Source organism: Vanellus vanellus, assembly GCF_965231255.1.
Source record: "Vanellus vanellus genome assembly, chromosome: 4".
Taxonomy (NCBI): domain Eukaryota; kingdom Metazoa; phylum Chordata; class Aves; order Charadriiformes; family Charadriidae; genus Vanellus; species Vanellus vanellus.
The window spans coordinates 13,800,371-13,826,634 of NC_138909.1; the positions used below are offsets into that span (position 1 = coordinate 13,800,371).

Genomic DNA, 26,264 nt, shown 5'->3' on the forward strand with positions numbered 1-26,264 from the left:
TCAAGAGCACTGTTTTATTCCCCCCCCAAAATGCTACTGCAGCCCAGATCAGCCCCCAATGCATTCTGCAGCATGGCCCCACAAGGATGCAAGTCAGCACAGCCGAGGTGGCGAAGGGGTGTCCACTAATGGCATGGGACAGGGACCCTCTACAGTCTTGTCAACCTTTATGGAGCTATCATCCTGTGAAGCAGGCCCTCAAACCTCGACTCCGCAATCAGCTTTCCCTTCTGTGCAGCACTGTTTAATTTTACTCGCATCACACTGTCCTGGTTTGAGTGACACATTAATTCTCTTTCAGTAATTTTACTTTTCAGTAAGGCCTCTTCTAATGCTAGGGAAAGCTGCCCTTTTAGAAGACTCTAGTATCTGAATTTTGGAAAATATAGACTTCATAGCCATCTATGGTACTTGGATTTCAAGGTCTCAGTGGTTTTGGAGCCAGCCAGGCGCAGGGACGAGGAGGAGCGAGACCCGGGCACTTGACCCACGCTGGACAACAGGATTGTTTCATACCATCAATGGCACATTCACTTTAAATCAGAAAGTTTGCTGAGGAGTTCTCTCTCTCCCGTGATGGCAGCCATCCTGAGAACTCCCTGCCCCGGTGCCGGAGCCCCGAGCCCTTCCCTTCCCCCCGAAGCCGCAGCGCTGGCAGTGCCCCACATTGGCTGTCACTGCTGGGAGCGCACGGCCTCCTACGGATGGGATGGGCTGAGTGTAATCCTCTATATTTCATACTGGTGTCGGGATCAATATTTGTTCTTTAGTATTATTAATGTTAATTATTTAGTCTTATTCTATTAAATCTGTTTATATTTCAGCCCTTGGGTTTCCTTGTTTTTCCCCCAATTCCCCTTCCCAGGTGGGGTGATAGAATAATTGTCTGAATGACAATAAATTGCTGTGGGTTCTTCAAACCATAACACACATGCTGCTGAAACTATTTTTCTTTCATAATTTTATGTCCCCTATGTACGTGACAAATATAGTCTGAAATTATCTGGGATTGGGCAGCTTATTAAATGCCTTTTCTTGCTTTATAAATAAACTATCACTGCTTTATAGTTTAATATTAGGGATATTCTGTTCTTCCACTTCACAAAACAAATACGTAGACCATTTTTACAGCTAGGCTGTGTTTTGCAACAGTCAAATCCTGAATTGTACTAAGTGACTAAGGGCAAACAGGATGCATTTTAATGCAGAAACATGCGACAAACAACAGCATTTGATACGACCACAAACTGGCATTTACAAAGAAAGGTACAAACTGGCAAAGAAAGGTACAAACTGGGGGTGTCTGAAGTCAGAGAGACGACACTGAGGTGTGGTTTCAGAATTTCAGCTGAAATCCCAGGAAATCAGCCAACATGTTAAACCCAGAGCTACCTGTATTTTGTCTGTGCAGGAGGACAAAGCCCTGCCTGCCTCGGGACATTCGTGGAGGTGGGAAGGGACTACTCGGCCACAAATGGAGACATGAGAGGGCGACTTGCGTTTCCAACAGCATCCTCCTCCAAGCTGATATCCAACTCAAGCTTCACCAGTGCAGTGCTGTGCCCTGTTCCTCATGGTCCAGCTCAGACATTTCTCTGCCAACCCCCCCCCCCCCCCCCCCCGGAGAGGTATAAACCAGGTTTTCAAAGGTATGTAAGATGCTAAAGACCAGGAGGTGTCTGGCAGTATTTCGGATATACTAAAGCAGACAGGTGGATGGCGTTCAATGGAAAACACTAACCATGGTGGAAAGTCTATCAAATTCTGCTGGGTGCCTGGAGGAACTGAAATAGCTGTGACAGACTGCTGCTACTCATGCATGAAATCTGCTGCGAAGCTGGGAACTGAATCCTCCTCGCTGAAATCTTGGAGTGGAAGTGCAAACACCACCACTCTTCCTCTCGGGAGACTTTCCATCATAACACCTTCCTGATTATGAACAGGACAGTCCATGAGTAGGGGGAGGTTTGGATGTCTGTGATGGAAACTTAACCTTTCTGCTGATATTCTTCCATAAAGCATTAATAATTTTCAGCCATTTCCCTTTATTCATCTAGTAAGAGCTCAACTTCAGCAGCGAAGGTAAATCTACTTTTGCAACTCTTCTGATACCTGTTTATTACAAAAGGCTAATGCAAACATTACCCTAACAGCCTAGGGAGAATTTGCCAAGTCCCAAAGTGGCTGAGGGCACTGGTGCCATGCCAGTAATTTTCCTGCAGTCAATAAGACAAATTGTCTAGAGCAGTGCTCAGCTGTTCACATGCCTTCCTTTGTTCTCTTCCCTTTCTTTAAAGAAAATAAAATTTTTAAAATCACTCTACAAGAAAACCAAAGCAACCACCTCAAACATAGTCAAAAAAGAACCCGCAGTGAAAAATGCACAGCCAAAAATAATGAAATTAATTTCTTCAACTCCTCTCAAAAGCCACCATTCTGACCCACTCACTTATCCAGTACTGACCTCTAACATCATCTGGGAAACTGTATGAATGATGTTACCTGAAAGCCTATAAAAATGGGAGATACAGACAAAAGCATTTTCAGTAGAAAATATAGGTAGTATCTTAACTGTTTAATTATCTTAAAGTTTTAAAGAAATTTAAGATTCAACAGTGTTCAATTATGTTTAATTCAATTGAATATAGCTTAGTATATTTCTGCAAAATTGTAAATAATGGGCACAAGCCAGATATGTTGCAAATAAAAAAAAAACCACCACATTCAATTGTTCAATTATGAAATTAATATTTTTATAGTAATAAAACAAGCGCCCCACCGTAATGTCCTACCTTTCTTTAACAGTAAAGTAATGCAAAAGAGGGAGAAAAAATTTTGTGACCTCCTGCATAAATTTAAAGCTCATTCCTGTTTTTCATCACCTGCCTTTCTGATTAAGCTACAGTGCAGCCTTCTGGCTTCAGTTCACGGTGCAAACGTAACTGGTTTTGAATAGGAGTGCAGCCACCCGCCTCCCTTCTCTGCTCTCTGCTCCCTACACCTCTCTGCCAGGATGGTCTACTGCCACCTTGGGCCTAGGGCCTTTTAATATACCTTAAAAAACCACAAGATACGAAGCAAATGGCCATGGATATCATAGAATCATAGAATGGTTTAGGTTGGAAAGGACCTTGAAGATCATGGAGTTCCAACCCCCCTGCCACAGGCAGGGACACCTCCCAATAGACCAGGTTGCCCAAGGCCATGTCCAGCCTGGCCTTGAACACCTCCAGGCATGGGGCCTCAACAGCCTCTCTGGGCAACCTGTTCCAGTGCCTCACCACCCTCAAAGTGAAAAACTTCTTCCTAATGTTCAATCTGAACCTGCCTTCTTCCAGTTTAAAGCCATTCCCCCTCATCCTATCGCTACATGCCCGAGTAAAAAGTCCTTCACCAGCTCTCCTGTCGGCCCCCTTTAGGTACTGGAAGGCCACAATAAGATCTCCACGGAGCCCTCTCTTCTCCAGGCTGAACAGCCCCAACTCTTTCAGCCTTTCCTCATAGGAGAGGTGCTCCAGCCCTCGGATCATCCTCGTGGCTCTCCTCTGGACACGCTCCAGCAGATCCATGTCCTTCTTATGTTGGGGACTCCAGAGCTGGATACAGTATTCAATATGCTAAGTAAAACTGCGTTTGGAAATGCAAAGCAGAAGATACAGCTATTGCAAGAGGAAAGCAGCTGCTTTTATTTATTCAAACCCTTAATATATTCAAATTTCAGGCTATCTGGTTATTTTCTTGGAAAACATTACCATTTGTAATGAAGCATTCTTGGGAAAAAAAATAATAACCAAATCAGCAACAAATAATAATGAGGAATTATTTTTTAAACATTTTATTGAGTTTATGATAATTTCTCCAAGGCATTATAGAGAATGCTATTTGATCAATCAAGTCATTAAGCTAAGTTTTTAATCTCAAATATGCTCAGTATTGGGAGGAAAATTTAAAAAAAAAAACAAAAAAAAAAAAACAAAAGAGAGAGAAAGTAATTTATTTCCCTTTCCTCCCTTATACAATGAAATGTTTGTATTATCTCAGTTTCAGTATCTAATGACACACGAGAAGCTCCGACATACATGCTACACACATTAAAGAGGAGAAATAATGTGATGAGACATCAATGTTAGAGATGCATTTCTACGCCCGAGCACACATTTGTTCAACAGGCTTCAAGAAAGAGAAAGTATCTGGTAATATGTGCTGATGCTTCTCTGGTGAGTTAAATGCTAATGATGCCTTTCATTAAACACACCCACGATGGCAACTGCATTTTGTGGCACTCTTGTTACCTAAAACATTTCTTTTCTTTTTCTGGCCAAGATTAATGCAGAGTTTGACATGAATTTTTAAGCAGCTGTCAGGATGAATCAGAGATTCATAAATCAAAGGTATTCAGGCTGCAGTGAATGGATTTTTTTTTTCCTTCGTTTTTGGCTTAGGAAACATTTAACATATCAGTACTCTCTCCTAATGAGCCAATAACAAAACAAGTCAGGTAGAACTTAGAGGCATTTGGGATGATTTAAGTCACTTTAACTGGCTGAAGCGTAATCGCCTAGTCAAGCATCTCTGGGTAGAGAGAAAATGTGCTGCCGCTCTTCAGGCAGCCATTCTGCTTCTGGGCTCTGCAGCCCAGGGCCACCGGGCAGGGGGGACATTGGCACGGTTATCGGTGGGCGCTGGACAGGCCCAGCCATTGCTGGCTCCACAGGGCCATGCCGAGGAGCTGTGGACAGGCTCAGCTTGTTTCCCAACAATCCATCGATGGCACAACAGCCGCACCAAGCTGTGGCTACTTTGTTCGCTTCGAGTTGCTCTGGAATTACTAGTTCTTGATATATTGAATGCCCCAAAGCACTACACCTTCCTCTGTGGGTCTTCTGGGGTTCTTCCTCACCCCAGCCTGCAGGAGAAGGAGACCCATCTCCTAACGAAGGGCTAACAGCAGGAGGAACCGCGGAACGAGGGGAGATGGAGAGGGAGTCTGCAGCAGGTGCCCACCGCCCGCCAAAACCTCTGCGGGGTGGTGGACGACGGAGTTGTGAAGCAGCGATGAAGTCAGAGAGCATTTCCAACGGCAAGATGCATGCTTCCGAAAAAGACCTGGAAGACTTACTCCAAACTTTCCTCCTCCCCACAGTGCTTGTCTGTGGAAACACACTGCAGCTGGGATGCCTTTTATGCCAAATCGCACGCTTTTTCAAGGGTGACAATCTATTCACTGGTGACAGGGGAAAAGAAAGACTTGGGTTCTGCGACAGTGGCTTTTGTAGAAGAAATGAGCACATTTAAAAGCCAGAAGATGTACGTAAATTCACCTTGGCTACCGGCTGTGCTGACAAACCTGTGATATTTCTTGATTCTGCTCTGGGAGCTTCAGGGATGATACTGAAAATGGTCCTCTGTTCTCCTAATTAGCAGTCAGGCCCCACAGTGGCCTTGTCAAGTTTTGATGGAGGCTCTAAAAAGTGGTATGTTTCTGACACATCTTAGAAGAGACAATTTAATTCTTCATGCTTGGCAACTGCCAGAAGTCAGTCAGAGAAATAATTAATTTAATTGTTTAAGTAGAATTCTGTTTTTGTCCAGAAGACAGAGTTTTCTCCAAGATATCCTATCAAGATGTAAATAAGGATTTATCTGATATTGTACATCAAAATCAAGTACTAAAGTATTTCCTTTTACAGATTTTGTAACTGAAAACTCAAACACTCTTTTAGAGTTCAGAAATTGCCCTGATAAAACAGACAGAGTTCAGTCCTGCTCAGAGCCCAGGAACAGAAGGTACGAGAACCTAATCAACTCTTCCTTTACTTCTTGAAGAAATAGTTTCATTTTTAGGAATCAACTTCAGTAAGTACCAGCTATTGGAAAAAAGCAAACCAAACACAGATCTGAACAATTTGACACCTCTGGAGGACCCTCCCCGCGCTCAGCCCGTGGTCTGTGGGTTCTGCCAGCCCCACGCAGCATGAGCCAATTCGGTGGTGGTGCTTCCTGCGGGCTCTGCACAAGGACTTACTGTGCTGCCCACCACGCGAGTGCTTCCCTGCCACAGCTCCTGCTGCCACCTGCATCTCTGACAGTGAATTTTTATGGTACGATTTGGATGTGTGATATTTTAAAGCAAATTTGGAGCAAAGCACAGACATTATTTTTTAAAAAATACTTTTGTTTTTTTTTTTTTTTTCTCTAGAAAAATTAGTACTGAAGAGAATGAAAAGGAATCCACGGTGATGGTGCTGTAGCTGTGACTGTCTAAGCTATAACCAAGAACAGTCTGTTGGGTTATTAGAAGATACTACCTTTTGCTACAGACCTTGTTCTCTATGAAAATACTATTGCTTTATAATCTTGTTTGGTTTCTTTACAATGAAATTATATGGGAAATGGTATATAGGTTAATCAGATGGCATTTCAATTGAACTTTGATGCCACATAAATTGTTCTAATATTTTCATAGTTGCAACAAGGGTTCTGGGTCTTTAAGACCATCCAATGACAGTTCAATCTCAATTCTTCTGTTCTGTATGGTTCAATTATAAATTGACCAGAATATCAGCTGTTACCTGTTTCTCTCCTTTAAAAACAAACATAGGCTTAAATTATATTTTTGTGAACTCAAAAATTTTTTTTTGGAAACCAAAGCAATCTTTTAGAAAAGCTGATGATTGAACTTCACCCATTTCAGAGAAGCAGCAGCGTAATAGTTTAAACAATGTCCTAGACTCTTACGTAGGCCAACTGAGAAGCATTACCAGTAAGAAATCAAAATGAGTAAAAGGACTGTTCCCTGCAGGAACTCTCCTTTATGGGGCATTCATGGCACTGGTCTCAAATTTAAGTATCAGTAAAGGAGACTATAGAAAAAATTGGCAAAGAGAAGAGCAATATATAGCAAGTAACAGTAATACATAGTCAATACATCATATATCATAGGTGAAATGACTACAGACTGTCATCTGTAATCTCTCTCATAAACTGTGTCAACGCCAGAGGACTAGAAAGGACACCAATATCTAATGAGGTTTCATAACAAATATGGGCAACTACAGGTCAGGTTGTCCAAAGTTATTCAGTGAGGTTCCTCACCAAAGACTCGTAAGCTAAAAAAGTGGCTCTGAATAAAATAGGAAGAGGCTCACATGAGAAAATAAGGGGTTAAAACCCAGGATCTTGGTGTTCCAAAACACCAGAAAGCCACCAAGTATGAAAGACATCCAGGGACCACAAACTGCTGGAGGCTGGTGAGCGATTCTGGGGAGGCAGGACTAAACGTTCACCCTGCACTTATACTCTTCCCCACACAGCTGCTCTTTGCCATTACGAGAGACACAATGCTGGGACAGATGGACCTTTGGTCTGAAACCATAGACTTGCTTTTACATTAACCGGGAAGTGAAAGTTGTATCTCCCCTAGCGAGAAGAAAGATTAAGTCAAGTCGTGACAGTGAAACAACAGGATTGAAGTCAGAGGTCTGATTATGCCAAAAAGTCCCTCTCTGAGCCGGAGCGGGGAAATCATACCTGTTTCTGCTACCAGTGATGAACCAGAAAGGACTGGGGCTGAGAAAGTTCCAGTCTCAAAGCCCCAGTTAGGGCTTGACCCAAGGCAGAAGGGTGTGTTTCTGATGTGGAAGCAGGAGGGTGGGTTGGTGGCTCAGAACTGTGCACCATGTATATGAGCATCAACTGTTCAGCTGCCCCCACGGGGGTATGAACACCGGCGCAAAGCAGAGGAAAGCAGTAGCACGATGGGAGATGCACCTCCCAACCCAGAGAGATGGTCTGCATCACCCTCTACGCTGAACATCACACCTGGGTCCTGCAGGTGGGCCCGTCCACCTCTTCTCTCAGTGCCCATCCCAGAAAGGGATCGCTGTCACCAAGGGCAAGGGATCGGCGCGGTTTTCGGCAGGATTTCACCCTACGGCGAGGGCAGGCTGCAGAGCGGGAAGAAGTCTCTGCCTACCCAACTCATGGGGTCCGCAGGCACTGCCTGGCCCCTGGTGCCCTCCTGCAGCAGCCCCGCTCTGCCCTCCCACCCTGCCGGGAGGGAAAGCAAAGCAGGAGCATGGCCGTTCTCCATCCCCGACGCTCAAAGCCAGACACACCGGGCAGGCAGAGCTAACCCCCTCCCAGGGTGCACAGCCTGAGGGGGGAAAAAAATGCAGGGGAAGGCCAGAAGCACAGACAGCGTAACAGCACGTAGCCCCGTTTTTGTGGCTATCAAGCTACTGAAGTTATCGGAACACGAGTTTTCACCATGTAATCTCTTCTCTTTTTTACTGTAGAGCCCTTGCTCTGCAATGACGTAGGCGCTTTCATCTCCCCCCACCCACATTTCCAATTTGTTTTCCTTCTCTGTTTAAAAGCAGAGAGATATTTCCTTCAACTTATCCTCTCCCTCATTTCCCGCTTCTCCTTGGCACTGTTAGCGCTCGCCTTGGTCCTCTGCCCATCTTCCAAAACATTTAACTGTAAATCAGGTTTCCTTAAAAGGCAAATGCAGCAACCACAGAGAGAGGAGCGACACCTTCTCCCTACAGCACTTTTCCCATTTGTAAAAGAAGGAAATTCTTTTACGAAATCTATTATTTTCTTTCCTTAGTCAACCTTATTATCACTAAACACTTTTCACTGCAGAAGCACAAATATCTAGTAGGATAACTAAGTGACCTGTAAAGAAAAAAAGACCTAGTGATGTTAATGACCGGCTACAGTATTTAAGTAATGGATACAAAAGTTTTCTATTTGGCTCCGAAGTGAACAACAATAACCTCCAGCAGAGCTGCTCTCGGTCCATTTCTTTCGATCCTAAAACCAGGAGAGGCAAGATGCTTCTGGCTGTGATCTTTCCTGTGAAAAGCAGTCTCAGCCACTGTTTATTACTGTTTAGGGACAAAGACATTTCTGTTCATGTTTTTGTAATCAGTGCTGATCTTGCCAAGGCTGTAAGAGCTCAGAATATATTGGCTTCCTCTGATTTTATGCAGAAACTGCAGCAAAGGAAAAAGAAGTAAAAAGCTACAGACCTCACAAAATCAAATTCAGCACGATGGCTGCATTTTTCCTGGGCTTGGTTCCCACAGTGTCAGCTCATCAGTCTGCTGAACCAACCAATGCTAATGAACCAATGTGGTGTTACTTACTCACACTTAATTACAGAAAACGGGCGGTTCTCTGAGAGGTTTCCTTCGACCCCAACCCAACCCAAGGCACAGATTTTTGAGACTCTGTTATCTTAACCAGGATAGTACTTCATTATAACTGCTCATCATTTCTGCTGAAGACCTCCTCAGAAATCTCCCTTGGTTTCTAAACAATATATACTGTTAATGGCATATGCCACTTGGTATATACATTCTCTGTTCTGGAATTTCCATTGCAATGCTTTATGATCTTCTCACGTAAAAGGTGACCAGACTCCTTCGTGGAGGCTTTACAGCTAAGATATGCTCCAACTCAGAGCAAAACATGCTATAGGGATAATTTATTAGTAAAATACAACCTTTCCAGAGTTGTGGCAAAACACACCCACCTTCTAAAGCAGGAGCTGCTTTGCTATCTTCAGTGGAATTGTGCCAAAAGAAAATATGTCTTAAATAGCATCTTACGTAGTCAGGGTACAGTACAATGCAAACACAAGCTCGTTACTGTGCCGGGCACTCTCAGAACAGGTATAAATACATTTTCATTTACAAATGGGGAAACTAGAGCAAGTGTGTTGAACGACTCGATAAAGGTTCATGAAAAATAAGGGCAGACCATCGAAATCCCAGCCTCACCCCTGACAGGCAAGCAGCGCCAACACTCCTCCAAAAAGGCAGGATGAAAAAGCAAGCAAAGTCAGCGTGCGTGACCCCAGGCAGGCAGTGGACAACGACAGCGTCTACCAGCTCTTGCCAAATTGCAAGAGGGAAGTGCACCTTGGGCAGGTAGGGCTGTGCTGAACCCTGTCCCTGTTTGCAAGGAAGACGTGAGCTGCGCCCACCGTTCTGCTTATTCATTTTTGACGTAGTGACAAATTCTACCCATTTACTCATGTCAGAGAAGGCATGAAAAAAAGTATTAGTGCCATACGCAAAATAAACAGTATTTGACCCTGGAGAGTAAAGTATCATTAGGAACTTTCTAAGCCATTAAAAGATGAAAAAAAGAGAGGGAGAGAATGACACGTATGCAAAAATCTCATTTCAACTGAAATGCCCGAGTTCTAAAATGATGTTTCAAACACTTTTAACCCAACTGAAAATACCTCTTAAGCCCATGAGACTTCATCTGCAGATCTCGCTGAAAACTATTCATTAAAGGAAATAGATGGGGCCAAGATGAGGTTTTCTTCATCACCGTTTCTCATCACCAGTCCCCAGGACTGGGACTACATCAGTTCCCAGCACAATTCCGAGCAGCTTCAAAGGCGCTGCAGCACCCATGGGGTGGTGAGGGTCCCCAGGGCACTGCAGAGCCCCCACCACGGTGCCGCTCTGACCCTCGATGTCTCCTGCACCCTCCCCATCTCCCCCAGCACTGCCTAGCTGCAGCAGGTCACCCCACTAGTTAGCAGAGCTCCCGCTGAAGGTTTTCCGCCTCGGCACCCCAATTATCAGGCAGGGACAGCTTGAGGCTGCCTTAACCTCCCTGCAACCCCCTTTCCATCCCATTCATACTGAGCCAAGGACTGGGTGCCACGGGCTGGAGGAAAGGGGACATGGTGACACTGTCTGCTTCTTGGAGAGGCACCATGGTGCAGGTCCTCCTCCTGCACATTCAAACCTGCCAGTCACAGCAGCCTTACACGTCATCCATTTTTCTCCAGAGAAGATGAAGCTTCACAGAAGCGGTCCCGGACACCCTCGCCTACAAATCCAACACAGAAAATCCCCAGACCAAGAGATTAAGACAACTCTGGTTGAAGCCACATACTACAACCCTGGTGGCTCCGTGTGGGCCGGAGCGGTTTGCGGCTTAAAAAGCACAGACGACAGAGAGTGAAGAGCCAGAAAACAGCACAGCACATCTGGTGTGGTTTTAAGCAACGTTGCTGGGCACATTCCAGTTCAAGTGACCCCGAATTAGCTGGGCAAGTAACAGGTTTGGAGCAGCAATCCGGGAACTTTGTGAAATTACTTCAGGGGATTTCCACTTTCCTCCTGCAGATAAAACTTCCCCCGAGGTGCAAAAACACTGCTTTTCTCACTCTCTGCAGGGGCATGGGATTAAAATTAACTGATAAGAACAGCGAATTAAAATGGAGCAAGAGAAAGACAACGCTGAAAATGAATGGTAAAAACAAAAGGACAAATAAAAGGACATCTCAGGCAGAGGTCCAAAGACACATCAGCAGAATGAAGCAAGACATATCTGAGGCGGAGCATCACCAACACATTGCCAAACCCTTCCAAATTTGCTGACCATCCCTCAGTGCCATTAGATTTTTGTGGGAGTTTTGTCGACCTCTACAATATGTGCCCTTAGTCATCTCTTTTCCAAACTGAATGATCCCCATCTTACTCAGCCACTCCTCATATGGAAACCATTCCATACCTTTGAACATACTTTTCCATATAGGGGACGGATAGGTTTGATTAATAGTGGAATGTTTGCCACCACTTTTTAAGTTGCTGCCACCTTCAAGACTTTCCCAGGAAGAAAAAAGACTTCGGTCGTTATGCTGAAGATAAGTTGTAGCCACAAGCCTGAACCTCCTTCTTTTGTCACCTCACATTAGCGTCACAGGGTTGACCAACACCACAAGTCTTTGTACCTTCTGCAAAAGCAGTAGCCTAGCTTTCGTGTAGAATTAGCCCTCATTTGTTTTTAATGTGTGATAACATAATCATTCAGAAAACTACGAAGAAATGCGGAAATGCCCTTATTTCTCAGTTCAAGTAACCCTTCCCCGTATGCCTTCCCAACCCTTTGGTAAAACACAGACTCCCATGGGTCCCGCAACAGCCTCACATCTCGCCAGCAAAGCCACCTTTCTGCACACCGGTAACCCAGCACCGCATGTTTTCCAGGTCTGGGGAGAAGGGGAAGGAAATCACCCTTTATGTGCCGAGGCAAGAGGAGCAGAAGAAGGAAAGGAGGGGAAACATGCCGCACGGTGACAGCCGCTTCTCTCCAAACATCACCCAACTGAAAGGCAGAAGGTTTCTTCACCACCCCCAGCCCAGTCAAGGCAATTCACCAACTAGAGGCTAGAGGAGAACATCTATAGCCTCTGTTTATGAGCTATTAAAAACCCAAATGCCAGTGACTTCCTGAATTAAACAGAGAAACAAAAATCAAGCACCTCAAAATAGCGGGGGGCATGTCTGTCTTCATTTTAACTCAGACATAAACAGGAATAATAAAGTTTCTCTTGATTTTTTGTGGGAGAGAGCTTGTTTACTCAAGAACCTTGTCAGGGAAACTTTCCATCCTGAGGATGGGGCAGAGCTGCTGAATCTTTGGCCTTCCTTTTCAGGTAGTATGGTTAAAAGGCACTTAAAAATGGAGACCTATTCCACACACTGAAATCAAAAAGGTAAAACTAGTATAAACCGGACAAAAATCAGGGCAAAACCATTTTATTCAGATAATACAATTCACCTCCTTTCTCAAGAAATCAGGTTTTATTTCATTAGTCTCCAACACTGTTAGTTTTGCAATTCTCCAGCTGTCCCAACAATCCCTTAGGGTAAACAACACTTAGAATGTCCAATGAAAAAAAAATAATAAAATCAAGTAGAAGATAAATGTTAGGTCTTTCCTGCATTATTAACAGACATAAGCTTAACTAAAATTGGATGTCAAACTGATACAGCTAAATTACCTACACGATGCAAACCAGATTAAAATAATTTTTAAGAACGTCAACTTCAGAGATTGTGAGAGCTTTTAGAGTAAAATAAAACTCCCATGGCCTCTTGGTACATCATGGAAAAGGTCTGGCAGGCAACAAACTCCATTTTTAACTACGGTGTCGGGGTTTTCTAAAGACAAAAGTCAGTAACAGTTTGGTTTATATGATTGAAAAAAGACCGAATAATGGGAATAGAGAGGTAATTAAGAACAACTGAGACAAAATTGAGAACAAGCCACCTAAAACTGCTGTTTTGGGGTGGCAGAGGGTTTGCTTAAGTAGAGTCCTAGATTTTTGTTTTGTTTGGGGTTTTTTTTGCCCAAGTGAGCTATCTTGGTGTTAGCTAATACTCCTCTGACCGACTGATTCAACTGTCAGCTCCATAGTCTAGGGTAGGGATGGTTTAACCTTGTCTGCTACTGTTCGGTCTAAATAAATAACCAACCTGAGCCCTGACTCACATAGCAGAAGAAGGTCTGGAAGCAGCTAAAATTCTCTCTTTACCATCACAGCCACTGAAATCTCTCTATGCGTGCCTTTAGCAGGACCAGCAAGTTGAACTAACCTGGCTACCACCATGGATTCTGCTCTTCTGCATTTGACCCTGTCCAGAAACTGTCACTTCTGATCCCACCCAAAGGTTAGATGCCATTCTCTGCAGCTATAAAGGGAATATAGAATATCTTCTTATACATTAGTTCTTACATTTACTTTGTGTAACTCCCCAACACACACCTAATAATGTTCCCGAGGAAAACCCAGCCCAACCGTGCATACCACAAGAGAGCCTGTTTCTTATATGGGATAGCGTAACGAAGCAGAACGAACGGCAGGGGACGGTTGTCAGGGTCCACCTGGCCCCCCGGGGCAATACTCTTTTCCTAATACATGCCTACAAGCAAGGCAGTGTTTCTAGGATCCAGGAAGCCAGACTGGGCAAACAAATACGAGGAAAAAAAGAAAAGAAAAATAATAATAATTAAAAAAAAAAATAGACGGAAACCTGGAAAGCAGTTTTTCTGGCAGGATAGCCAGCCAAACAAAAACGCACCACATCAGGATGGAGTTCAAGGGTAACCTTGTGGCAAAAAAAAAAAAAAAAAAAAGTATGATCCTGGGTTTTATAAACAGGAAACATTGAGTAGAAGCAAAGAGCAACTGAGGGGAACAGCAGAATAACGCAACTGCTCATGGCTGCAGAGAAAGCGTTTCGGGGAGACCTGAAGAATGCCAGGAGCTTGATTTATTGAAAACAGGACCAGGAGGTGACTTGATTATGTATATACACATCTCTCTCTCTCTCTCTGTACACATGCTCTGAATGAAAGAAAATAATGGGTAGTAAGTGGGCCTTTGTCTACCTGGAAAAAGGCATTGCTCGAATTAACAGCTGGAGTCTTACTGTAGTCTTTTCAAATCAGAAGCAAATCACAAATAAATCACAAATTTTTAAACTGCGAGGGTGATTAGACAAGGGAAAAAAGTATTCTTTGGGGGGTGCAGGTAATTTGAGCTGAATAACCTATTCAGGCAGCGCAGGAGAACCTGACCAAAGCTTGACTATCTGTAGCAAACAGATCAGAATAGAAAAGTGTAAAAATCACTCTGCCATTTCTTAGATGTGCACCCCAGCTTCTCAGAAGCTTTGAAACGTATGGATGGTAAACTTACCTGGTCTCATTTCAAACACACTCAGCTATTAGGAGAACAAAATTTGACAAAATAGGAACTTTCCTGGGTTTCTTTCCACTTGGACAGAAGTCCAAACAAGCGTTCAGCAAGGGCGGGTACGTGCTTGTGTTTATTCGGTACCGTCACCAATACCTGCCCATGGCAACTGTAACTCCCATTTGCATTTGGGCTTAAAGTAACCCGAGTGCTGAAACGAGATTGTTTGATGGGAAGTTCGAGATTGCCAGATATTGCTATACACATGCAAACAGCCTCACGAAAGAATTCTTTAATATTTATTATTGAGCCGGTCATCCTCGGCTCCTGGAGCGAGCCTGGAGAGACACCACAAGCTGCACAGTACAAAACACACACGACCTTTCATGAGGTGATGTTCCAACTCCAGCACAGGGCAGAAATCCTAATTCAAAAAACAAGAAACAGAACAAACAAAAACAAACTGAAAAGAGGAAAAACTCCACAAATGAAACACAGGAGAAGTGTTTTTTCAGGCTTCAACTAGACGCATGAACCGTGTGAACCCAGAAATAGTTGGCAGCATTAACCAAACCTCAAGCTCTGCAAGATACACCCACCCTCAGCTAAAACTACACATCAAGCCTGAAAATGTTTTGAATATGCAGGCCTCCTCACAGCAGAAAAAAAGAAAAACAACCCTCGACAGCATGTGAAAGTCTAAATGTCTTGGAGAAAAATATTTCTACTTCTATAGAGGCACACTCTTTATCTCTCCTGATTTCCCATGGAGAAAGTGGCTGGAATGCTTTCTAACGCAATACAGAAAAACGATTATGCTCCAGGACCTTAAGATTATTAAATCTATCTGGAGGTTGGCTTTAAAAGAAGCTTGGCTTCTTTTAAAAATCTTCATAACGCACGCCTTGCTATGACAGTAATACAAACACCTCAAAAGCACACTTCTTATATACGAAAAGCAAATGTCTAATAAATCTTATTTTCCGGCCTTACAAGCAGTGAGGAAAGGTACGTGCTTCCATTCAGAAGTCACACACCTTTTCACCGTAAGGCCAGTTGTCCCCGCAATGAAATGGAAGTTAAATCCCCCCACTGGCTTAAAATGATGCAGAGCCAGACCTTTAGTATGTAAGGCCTACATAAGAGAAGGAAAAACATCTTCCAGCACTGAAAAACCTGGTGGTGTTTATATGCTGCTCTTCAGACAACAGGTTTTAAACGACTGGCTTACAGGCCTTATTTTTCTAGCACAGGATATGAGCAATTCCTATTGATTATATATGGATGTTACAGACATCCTGGAGAAAGGGAACAGGGCCCCAAATGTCCTGGGCAGGTGTAAGAGCAAAACATTTTCTTAAAATGCTACGGTGCGTCCCAGCGTTTTACGGGTTGTCATTGTCGGCAAAGCAGAACTGCACACTTCACAAAAAGCCATTTTAAACAGTGTCTGAATGAATCACTGCCAGATACGTGCCCTGGCTAAAGCAACTCCACGATCTCGTTTCAGAGATGCTATTTCCAAAGAGTTACTTAAAAGGAGTTATAATTATTGAAGAAAGTTCCCCTTGCAGACAAAGAAACCCCTCTTCATCTGCTCAGCGAATCCTTTTTCCGCTGTCAAAAGCATGTGGGCCTGACGAGAAGAAAAGGGTTGTAGCTCAGATATAACATCTTTCTGTTTCTTTAAAGATACCGTTATTTTTATGTCACCATTACCAAATCCTACAGAGCTGTATGCTTCATAATTGAATGATAGAGAGAAATTAATCTTCTTTATGCTTACATGCAATGCTCCTTAGCCTTTTAAGTATTCTCACTGGAAGTGCAGACTTAAGAAAACACACTATTCAAATCACGTTGAGACATCTCTGACCACACTAGGATATGCAGGATATACACACAACTGCATATTTCTGTTGGTATATGCTACGCTGGGCAAAGAAAATCTTGCGTTTCTTAAAACCGCTATTTATAACACTAGGGCCGCTAAGAGTAATCACCTTTAGTGAAAATATCGGTCAACAATTTTATTTCAAGCGTTTCAAGCATTTTTCTTTGCAAACATTTTCAGTACATTTCTCCTTTAGTACTTCTCTCCTTTACTCAAGAGGCTCTCAAGACATTTACTAAGCAAAGGCTGGAAACAAAATCAAGAAATAAAACAGTATTTGCAGCCACATAGAGAGGTAATTCTGGACTAATCGATCGATTACTGTATCACTCCTATCTACTACCAGGGATTAGCCTGGTTTCGTGAGAACAGTCCCCACCACATGGAAGAACCACCTAGTCCTCACATAGTACATGAAGAGATACAAGATTCTCAAAGAACGTAGAAGTTTCTTCCATACTTCATTTGGAAATGTAAAACAAAGTCTGCAATAACTCTCTGCAAAAACCTTGGCATTATCCCCACAATTAACGTAAGAGGCTCAAAAATATGGTCCTGTGGCTTTTATGGCATCATCCTGTGCCCGCACAAGGCACGGGAGCACAGAGTGGCTGCAAAGTAGGCAGAACTGACCGGGTACCACTGGTGCAAGCAGCAATGTGAGGAAGGAAGGGCAGCAGAAACCAAGGAACGTGTGGTCACTTTCCATCAAAGCCGCTCCTGCGTGAGGTGCCAAAGCTCACGGAAAGCAAAACCGATTTCCTGAGAGTCCACATTCCTGAAGGATGATAATTCTGAGAATACAAGGATATGGATTTTTTTTTTTAATGCAAAGTTACTGTATTATATATGTATTTAACAATAACGCTGCCGTCTGTGTGCTTGGGTGTTTAAATCTCCGTGTCATGAGACAGCAGCATTGTTAACCTTCGGTCTTGCCTGCTAATTTTTCTGATTCTGCTTAGGTTCAGGATAGCTTTAAAGTAGCACATTGGTTCTATAATTCTCATAAATATTTTGGGGTTCTTAGTATTTAGGGCAATGCCTCAAAGTGCCACTTGCTCATGTTAATGTCAAGTTTAAATAAATCCTCTCTCACTTCCCTTTTTGTTCCTGTTCACCCAGTCTTGAAGCAATTCATGGGCAGTGATTCAGCAAGTTCAGTGTTATTTATGACATGAAATGAAGGAACTTCAGAAATAAAAGAGGGAAATTCCAAAGACCTTAAAGGAATTTAGTCAAAAAGCAACATGCTTTATGTGACGCTCCAATTATATAAAATTCCCCCAGAAGGCGAGCCTGGCACTCTCAAAGATTGGTACATTAAAAGTCAACACATACAAGTCTTCTATGCCAAAAATATACTCCAGACACTTAAACCTGGACAGCCACTTCCAGAAACCAAAAGAGAAAGAATAAAGAGAGACCCAAAACTGAATGAAATTCTTCTCTTATCCAGACTTCCAGTGGTAATTTTTTAATGTTCTTTCAACACAGCACTGAGATGCAAACAAAGTATACCAACAAAGATTTCAGGTTTGTTCGTGAATTCTTTTAGAGCTTCTTTCCTCCCTGCAGACGGACTACTGCTTTGCTCTATGAAGCACTGTCAGATTACTGACAACGCGAGATGGAGTCCCACACATATGGTGCAGGCGTTTCAGACAGCATTTATCCCATCTACAAACAAAATAAAAGTAAAACGCACCCAGCTTAAGGAAATCTGTGCCTTTTTAAAAATCCTGCTGCATTGTGAAAAACATTTAAGCCAGTACCATTGGGTAAGAGCGCTCAGGTTAATAAAGATGCAAACCAAACCTTTGTGCCCCATAAGAACAGTTGCTTCTACCTTAAAGTGTAGAGACATGGCCTAAATGACTTTTTGAAGTCCCTTCCAATGCTATTTTTACACGTTTCGCTCAGTTACTAGTTTGTAGCACTTAAAGGCATCATGGTACTTCCTAACAATATTTAGTGGAAATGTACTTGCAAAAAACAAAAAAAAAAAAAAAAAGAAAGAGGTAGGCAAAAACCATAGAAACAATGCATTCTGCTTGAGACACTCCTGTAGATCAGTTGTTTGCGAGTTTCATCTCAAAACCTGAACATGGCAATCTAAACGTTAACAGAAAGAAAAGAGAAACACAGAAAAGTTAAACCTACTACTCTAAACATGGGGTGCCTCAGGTTGGATGGGTCAGTGCCCAGAAAAATAAATAAAAGGGTGCTCAGGTGTGCTCTCAGCAAAATCAATGAGCAGTCTGATTTAAAATCGTAACATGGAATTAATGTCACCTCACCTCAGTCAGTAACAAATTAGCTACCTCTAGGCTCTTCCTATACTCAAAAAGACGAGATATTCACCCTCTGCAGATGTCTTCCTCTCCGACAACAAACGGAGCCCATCTGACTCATTCAGATTAGTGGCCTCACTTTTAGATAACTTTGGTTAAAAAAAAAAAAAAAGATATGAATGCCCTCCAAAGCAATCCACCCACTGTCATTAAAATCCGTGGGAGACCAAGCAACTCGATCTCCACACACCAAAGGCTGCCATGAACCACAAAGCTGTTCACCTCAGTATAGACTGATGCAAAAAGTGGTTACAGAAAGCCCTCAGGGAATAATAACCATGCTAGTCAACACCTATTTGTTTACGAGAAGTGAGAGAAAGACTAAGAACGGAATACTTTTTTTTATATCCGTAATCACACGTCATAGCAGAAGTACCTGTTGTTAAATAGATGGGCTTTGTCAAGGATCCAAAAGGGATGTCACCAGGCAATTGCCACAGTGAGCCGCACTGACGCAAAGGTTTGAAATCTATGCCAGTTCATTATATTTTTATTCCCCATATGTGTGGAGGTACACAGCCGACCAGAAAGACACACACAAAAATACGTGGGCAAAAATTGAAGGTTCTCTTCAGTCTGATGTCTTCAGACTTTGCTCTAGTAGGTAATACTGCGGACAGCTTTTAAATCAGTTCACAGAATCACAGAATATCCTCGATTGGAAAAGACCTGTAAGATCATCTAGTCCAATCATTAACCTAACAGTGACAAGCCCACCGCTAAACCATGTCCCTAAGCACTATATCTACTGTATCTAGTTCTCCTTTGTCAGGCAGATTAGACAGCATGAAGCAGAGCACAGAAAGACAAAAAAAAAAAGCAGACTTTCATCTACCCCCAGAGGAACTGGGCAGAGCAGTCATCCCAAGGCAGGGAGTCCTGCTTCGGACTGGAAGCTGTAGCCTATTCAAGTCGATGACAGCTGCTACATGAAGCTTGACTGAGAGTGCTACCAAAAATGCTAAAGGGCAGTAAGACCCTTCACAAAATTAAGCAGTTCGGCTATCACATTGAAGCTCTACATCAGTGGCTTTTGCTGGGATGGTGATTCCCATTTCAGCTGTGGAAAAAAAAAAAGAAGTAACAACTCGGCCAAATGATGCAAAGTGACTTCCATGGATCAATGACATTACTCTCTAACTTGGAGCAAAGTTTGGTTCACTGGAGCTTTGATTACAATGTGAAGTTTTCACAGCTCTTCATTTTGTCAAGATCCTGGGAAGAAGTTACCCCAGAAGGAAACGAAACTTTCATATCCCTGTGTCGTGGTTTGGACACACTATTATGTGTTATCTACAACGCTGGTGGAAAATAAGCCAAACGGTGCCAGCCTGTATATTGGCGATGGCTTCTGCAGTTACGTAACACCGCTGGAGCGGAGCGAGTTCGGATGTTCAGTTTAGAAATTCTTGTGTCATTACTCCTGACTGGGAAACTGAATCCCAAAAGGTTTCAGGGGTTTGATTAAACTTTCTTGCGTTTTAGGAATAGAGGACTGCTGTATTACTCTAATGCGCTTAACCACTGCGGTATTATCAATTCCCTGTCTTGTTTCTCACTCAGATACACTTCAGTGTTAAATACAGCGTTCTTCGCCTGGCTGCAAATACCTGTATGCATTAACAAGATGTCTGGATTAGAGCAAATGCTGCCCTTTTCAGTTTCCTTGTTTATTAAACTGCTCAACAGTTCATGCGAACCCTTCCTGGGGGATCTGGTTTTGAATTATACATGACTCTTCATATTTGGAGTCAATAATACAATGCTTTTTACATCTTTCAGTCGGTGCTTCATTCATTAACTCCCTAAACCCAGCCTGTTTACATTTAAAACTATCATTTCTGCTCTTGCTGTCCTATATTTTCTTCATTTTTAGAAACAGTTGGTAAAATTGAACTGTAGCTGTCAAAATTCACCACTTAAGAAAACCCGTTACCTAAGTGTATAATAAGTATTTACATACTCATGACATGCAGATAGTTACTCTTCAAAATGTCTTTATTTGGCATACAATGTTAGCTAAAGGCTCTGATGGCAAAACCTTACCGGTTTTATTGGAGTTCCACAAGACTAATGAGAAGGGACTGCAGAAACTGACCCAAAAGAGGCAGAAATCTGCAACTGTAAAGAAAGACGACTCTTGCAGTCCTGTATCGTGGGCCAAGGTGGACTGACACTGGGCTTCAAAAGGAAATTCAACTGGTGCCTGAACCACCCGTAGGGCTAAAGGAGTTCTTTGTTTCAGTGGGGTTTTCAGAGCAGCTTGCCAAATCAGAGGGAATGAGGGCTGGGACTGGATACCATGTGGCACTCTACAAGGTGTCTCCAAACGTCAAACCCTTCGGAATGACAGATGCTGACTTAGAAATAGAGTGATTGACTATGTTAATCAAAGAAGAGTGAAAGGGTTACATTTACAATAGGGCTAAGGGTTGGGGCAGGAGTCAAGAGTCATACATAGGGCAAACCCCCAAAATAACATGGGAAAAAAGCAAGCTCAGAGAGGACAAATGGAAGATTCAAGAACCTGGGCTGCTCAGGCCACCGCTGTTAGCCATCCTGTGGAAATCGAATGGAGAGAAGATGGCAGACCACCACCTTTGATCACAGACAAGGTTTATTTGTGACCCTTTTAGCTATTTGTCTAGAAGGTAAAAATCCACCTGTATCAATCCAGTAGCCCAAGGGGACTCTTCCCTGACTATGGTGGCTCCCAGATTAGTCACAGCCCTGGACAATCCCCGAAGCCATCCCATTCATACCTGGACACTATGCCCTTTCTTTCACCACCACAATCAGAGCTTCTCCCAGCATTTTGCGCCACTGAGCCCTTTCAAAAGGCCACTTGGCATCTCTCAATCTACTGCCTTTAGGATCTTCTAAACCCCATGGTGAGAAGTATCATGCAATTTATATACTCTCCACAGACAGAAATATCCAGATACAAATAACATAGGCATATAATGAGACAGGACGCTTCCCTAGAGTGGTTAGGACAAGTTTAGCAGGTCCAGCTAGGCAAACACAGCATTCCCAAATAAAATACACACACTTTGACCCTGTGACTCCACGCTGAGGTTTCCTGTTATCCTGGCAAGATTGTCTGGTTCTTGACTTGTCCCCTACGCTGTTATTAGTTCAGCCCTGTCTGTACTGGCTGAAATCTCGTCTCAGTGATGTCAAAATATGTTCTTATACCATTTACGCATAGACTAAAGTGCAAAGCAGTTCTGAAAAAGCCAAGGTATCTGCAGTGTTAGTGCCTATTACCAGGCTCTGATTATCTCTCAAGCTTCCCCACAGCCCAGGTACAACCTGTGAGAACTGCACATTGTCTTAATTTCATTAGGCTTTTACCTCCTGACGGTTGCTACACGTTAGCTAACATAATTTGTTTTCACCTTGTGAAGAGGCTTTGTGAAAGCCGAAGCTGCAGCGTCTGGATTCACCCTGCACGAACACGCTGCAGTAATCTATACAGATAAAGCGCTCGGGGTCCGCACCAGGGTGCCCTTGTGACGTGCTCCTCAGCTGCGACAGTAATATGGATAAGAGACAGCAAAGCCTCTGAGCAGCACGTACAAGACACAGATTCATTCACTTGAATTAGACTTAGGTCTTCCCTCCCCCCCCCCCCCCCCCCCTCCAGAAAGGAGAGAAAAACGACTACAAGAGGCTTCACCATTCAGACATTATACAAACTACCAAGCCCTATATAAACTGGTACTCAGGAGCCGTACCAAGATCTATAGACTAATGGACTTAACTGAAATAAGAGAAAAACAGTGCAATAAATGTTGACAAATCAATACACGTATTCCTACCTTTCCTCTAGGTGAGGAGGAAATAGGCTTGCTGCACAGCTTGACTATGGATGGCTACATACACACATATGCTGAGAAATAATAATAATAATAATCTGTCTGGAAAGGAAGGAGGTTAACAGTAGCACAGATCAATTCCAGCTCGTGTCAGAACTATTCTGTACGTGCTGAAAAGAAACACACACAGACACGAAGAAAAGAGGCGAGGGTGAATTTAATCACCTAGGTTTTGGTCAGTATTTAAAGGTGATGAAAAAGGGTAATGACAGCCTTAAAAGCTGGTCAAGGGAGGCTGACGGTGATAAACTAAGGCTCAATTTTTTTTTCCATAAGGGAAGTTGAGGAGAAAAGCTAACGTGATGAACGCGTTGGCTGTTAATGCCAAGTTCCATAGGCAACAGCCTGAAATTTAATCCTACGAATCACCGAAAGGAAAATGTTTGGTTGAAACAGCTTGCTCTCAGAACTGCTCCCCCCTCCCACCCTGAGTCTGTTCCTGAATGAGCTGCTGTCGCTCAGCACATCAACAAAACAGATTAACTGTTAGATAATCTGATTGGGGGGGGGGGGGGGGGGGAAGCTACCCACTAGCCATGCCACACTCTGCTAAAAGCACATGGCAACATGGCATAGAGAGTCACAAATATAGGGCTGTACAGTCTGGTCCTCCTCTTGCCTTTGCACCGAGTTTGGAAGCATTTCTCCAGCCAAAAAAGGCAAAAGGATTTCATGTTTTGACATTCAGCTCTTTGCTTAAAATGCCCACATAGCACATGGATGCTGATGTCTGATTTAAGAGATTATTCTAGACCTATAAACAATGCATATTATAAAAACCTGCCTAAAAAAAAAAAAAACAAAACAAAACAAAAACAACAAACAAACCAAAACCCAAACCACCAAACAATACTTTACTTTTAAATGCATAGAACTGAGTGTATGCTTTTTATGTTCTGAAGTAGAGAGTTAAACCCCGGTAGCATATCTTCTTTTTTTTTTTTTTTTTTTTTTTTATTTTGCTTTCAGCAGCTTTTTTATTAGTTAAGCCTATTCTTCTCCATCCTCGCAGTGATCCTTTTCAATTGGTTTTATTTCTTGTTGTCAAGTCAGTGTAAACGGCTGTTGCCGAATTAAAGAGATCTGCTTTTCTCCACCCAAAGAAGTGATTTAAATCATAAAGCACCTTCCAGGAAAGAAGCAGGCAACGAAGCACAGCAGCTGCTGCTTTTCCAGAGCAGCTGGACAGCAACAAGCTGAAAACATCACAGCAATACATTGGTTTTTCAAAAGTAAGGACCTGAGTTTGCTTTTTGTAATTTTTATCACATTTATACAGGTGCTAAGAATCTTGATTGGTTTTTCTAGGTATCGGAAACAAACTATTATTCTGTGTGGCTTTAAGTATTGTGTAACTATTAACATAAAGTACAGTAACATCTACATTCCTAAGTGCAAAAGGGAAAGGAGACGTGCACAAATGTACTGCGAAGTACCCGAATGGGAAAGTCATACCCCAGACCCTCCCATACCACGTTTCACGACACAGGAAGTTTTTATGGATTAAAGCAGTCACTACAGAATTATTTAAGTGAAAGTTTCACCTTACTGATTTTTAGTTCAACTCATTTATTGCAACCCTAAACGGAGGATAAGTGCCACTACTTTTAGCTCACCCAATGTCCCATTTATGAGTTTCCTTACTGGCAAGTGACCTGCCCGGAGGCTGTGCTTCCTGGATTTATTTGTTTCACTTTTATCTCTCTGGCAAATCTACATTATAATATTAAAGCCAAACATTTTCACAGGACTGCCTTCCTGCTACTTTGCAGCCGAAGACAGCTGTCAGTAAGAGGTCCTGCCCTACTCTGTGTCTGTCCTGAGGACTCCAGCAGCAATGTCTTCTCCACCCAATGTTCTGGGGCTCCACCTTTGAAGACGCCCACAGCCAGGAGCCCTATCGCGACGCCGGCACACGGGAGCCTGCGCTGCCAGCGCGGGGTGACACTCGGCTCGCTCTGTGTGGTGACACTCATTGCACATCTGCACGTGTAGGTTCTCCGTGCAACAAATCCCCGCGCTTGCTGGAAATCTCCCAAACACCTAGGAAGGCCCCGGGGATTAAATTGGTCCATAGGGACTGTGGAGATGAGGGAGTTTCACTCTGTAAGTTTGTTTAGCACCTGGAGGGCGAAGGCACGGCTTAGCACAGGTACCTCAGCAATCACTGCAGGTTACAGGGGTGAGATCTGCACCGACTGGGCTCAGAAGGGCTATCTGAGGCCCGTTCGCTGCAAATTTCATTGCCAGGCGTGGACTGTGATTTGTAGAGCACCTCCTCCCCCAGCTCACTTCCCTGCAGTGGCATTAAATCCATCTAAAACTAGAAAAGTAGTGATCCATACCCTGAATTGTCAGTGCAAACTCCTTCCCCTTTGTTTAGGCTGTAATGTTACGTGCTGGAGGGCATGGAAGGCATCTCGGAACACAATCACCGAAATGCTGAAGAACCGTCAAATACTGACAAAACAGTTGACTACATTGTCTCATACAGAGCAATAAGTACAAGAAGAATTTAAGTACAGCCTAAGGAACTGGTTTAGTGAACACATAGGGCCACCAGATTACAGCTGAATTACAGCGCTGACATCCTGTCGTGCGCATGATGTGCCCAGATGTGTCAACTAAAATGGAGCTGCAGGAAAAATGACCTTCAAGCTACAGCACAAAACAACCGCCCATCAGAACATCATCCATGCAACATATTTATGGAGGGACTAGAGAGAGGTGAACAGGTGCACATTTGGCACTCGTTAAGAGTTAGTGCCCGCAATTAGTCAGAATCCTTGACCATTAATCCCAGAAATTCCCAGTTACAGAAGACCTTCGGTCATTTGGCCAGATGTTTCTCACACAGCCTTAAAGAGGAACTGCCCTATGTCTGCATCGTAAATATTTGACTGTCTTAGTCATTCAACAATGGAAATTTATTAAGCCAACAGCTTGTTAATAAAAAGACAAACACAGCTTCCTAGGGATGTTTTGGTTCTTGGCCACACAAAAATTACAGGCAACATTCAATGAAACAATACAGATTCAGATTATTTTTTTTTTTAGGGTAGCCATGAATTTATACTGTCATAAAGCCAAATGTCTGAAATCAAAAAACCACTCTCTCTAGTTCTAGCTAAAGTTGTGGTTTTCTGCCTGATGCCTTTAGTGATATAGAAAAGTATTCCTGCAATTATGTCAGGCAACTAAATAGCTCTTTAAGAATTAATAACCACCCTACCCAATGCAGCATATATATTTTTTCTAACAATGACAATAATCATCTTGAACAAACAAACAAAAAGATTCAGAAAGTGGAAGCAGAGATTACACTAAATGGAAAAAAGTCTCTAACAATGCTTCACAGCGTTCAAAATCTGAAACACTCATTTCCAATGTTGAAAGGAAAAACGAAACGGATTCTATTCTTCTTGGAATGAAAATGCATTGACTTCACTAGAAACAGAGTCAAGTTCCACGTGTGCATCTTTTCTTCCACTGCAGTTTAGCTATCGGGAGCCTGGCCGATTTCTCCATAGATATATAGTTCAGTTGTTCCTGGCTGCGAAGAACCTACGAAGTTCCCACACTTTTGCATCATTAACATACAAAACGGGTTCAGA

General features: G+C 43.0%; 1 protein-coding gene across 1 annotated transcript in view; it reads right to left on the bottom strand.

The window, feature by feature from the left end:
- Positions 1 to 26,264, bottom strand: part of RNF150 (ring finger protein 150) — a 122,435-nt gene that overhangs the window by 50,425 nt on the left and 45,746 nt on the right. The gene's annotated exons all lie outside the window — the stretch shown is intronic.